Raw genomic sequence first — 1786 nt, forward strand, 5'->3', positions numbered from 1 at the left:
AATCCAGATCCAGACCCAGAACCAGAACCAGACCCAGAACCAGATCCAGATCCAGATCCAGAACCAGAACCAGACCCAGAACCAGAACCAAAATCCAGATCCAGAACCAAAATCCAGATCCAGAACCAGAACCAGAACCAAAATCCAGATCCAGAACCAAAATCCAGATCCAGAACCAAAATCCAGATCCAGAACCAGAACCAGAACCAAAATCCAGATCCAGAACCAGAACCAGAACCAAAATCCAGATCCAGATCCAGAACCAAAATCCAGATCCAGATCCAGATCCAGAACCAGAACCAGATCTGTGAGAAACAATTCACTGATTTCATATAAAGAACAGGAAACGGTTCTGATGTTCTGATCTGAACCCAGTTCCATCAGATCCGCTCCATGACCCGGTTCGACCCGGTTCTGACGGGATGATGAAGCTGGTTCTGGATCTGGACCAGATTTCTTAGAAACCAAAATGTTCTTTTCTCCAAATCTGGACTTTCTGAGAAACGAGACTTCAGGACCAAGTGAAGTCAGAACCCGGTTCTGGTTCTGGTTCTGGAAGGCAGAGCAGGTGAGGTTCTGCTGCTGCGGGTCCAAACAGAAACGAAGCCCAGTTCTCTGGTGGACCAGAACCAGAACCGGCTCCGTCAGACAGCGATCCGGTTTTAAAACGCTGGAGACGAATAGCTGGTTGCTAACAGCAGAGCTAACATGTTGGTTAGCGCATTAGCTTAAATCCTGAAGCGCTAAATGAACGAATGAAATGATGAATACATGAATGAATGAATGAATGTTGTGTTGACGCTTAGCGCTCGTTAGCATCTGGATGCTAACGAAAGAAATACACAGAAACTCATGAATTATTTCAGAGCCGTGGGTTGGTGGCTGAGTTTAGCATTAGCATTAGCATTAGCTAAACCCCACTGGTATAAAGTTTTAGCAGAACCAACGTTAGCGTCAGTGTTCTGGCCTCTGATTGGACGGTTTCAGACCGTGACGTCCTGACGAGCTGCCGGTTCAGAGATCAGAGATCGTCTCTCCAGGAAAGATGTTTGTCACGCAACAAAAACCAGAAGCTAAATGAATAAAACGCGTTGAAGCATTTTTACCAGGTTCTGCGTAAAAGCTGCAGACACTAAGAAAAACTCCCCGCCCAAAACCAGAACCTCACAAACCCGATTCTCCACGGATCGGAACCAGAACCGATGGATGCTGTCGGCACACAGGCCGCTTTCAGAACCAGCCGCCCGCGGGGGTTTCCCCTCTATGGGTCCCCACGTGACCAGCGGGAGCTCGTGGCACCGCTGGTACCGACCGCGGCCGGAACTTCCGTCATCCCGGGTCAGACGGTTCAGAACCAGAACCAGAACCACAGAGACATTAAATGTTGTCATAACTCGCATTATTAAAGCGTCTCCAGCAGCAGTCAGTGATCCAGTGACTCTGCAGGAGCCTCTGACTGAAGCCTGATGCTAACAGCTCCACAGCCAGGCAGCGGCAGACAGAAATACTGGCTGACCTCTGACCCCTGTTACCTCAGCTCCTCCATGTTGGAGTCGGGATGATGATGATGATGATGAGGTTTCATCTTCCTCCTTCTGGATCCACGATGCTGATTTGGGGTCAAAGTTCAGGCTTTTCAGGGTTTAGAGACACTAATCAGCTGCTCGTCACCTCGTTGCCATGGTTACGTGTCACAACAAGCGATGGAGCAACAGCCTGGACAAACAGGAAACAGTTCAGTGACAAACAGGAAACAGTTCAGTGCCAAACAGGAAACAGTTCAGTG

At 48.9% G+C, this 1786-nt stretch overlaps 1 protein-coding gene across 1 annotated transcript in view; it reads right to left on the reverse strand.

Annotated features, from left to right (window-relative positions):
- Positions 1–1770, reverse strand: part of nadk2 (NAD kinase 2, mitochondrial) — a 25611-nt gene extending 23841 nt beyond the window's left edge. The window contains exon 1 of the mRNA XM_017307870.1: positions 1533–1770. The gene's annotated coding sequence lies outside the window, so the exon portion shown is untranslated. The remainder of the gene's footprint in view (positions 1–1532) is intronic.
- Positions 1771–1786: the final 16 nt, after the last annotated feature.

Source organism: Poecilia reticulata, linkage group LG12 (genome assembly GCF_000633615.1).
Source record: "Poecilia reticulata strain Guanapo linkage group LG12, Guppy_female_1.0+MT, whole genome shotgun sequence".
Taxonomy (NCBI): Eukaryota; Metazoa; Chordata; class Actinopteri; order Cyprinodontiformes; family Poeciliidae; genus Poecilia; species Poecilia reticulata.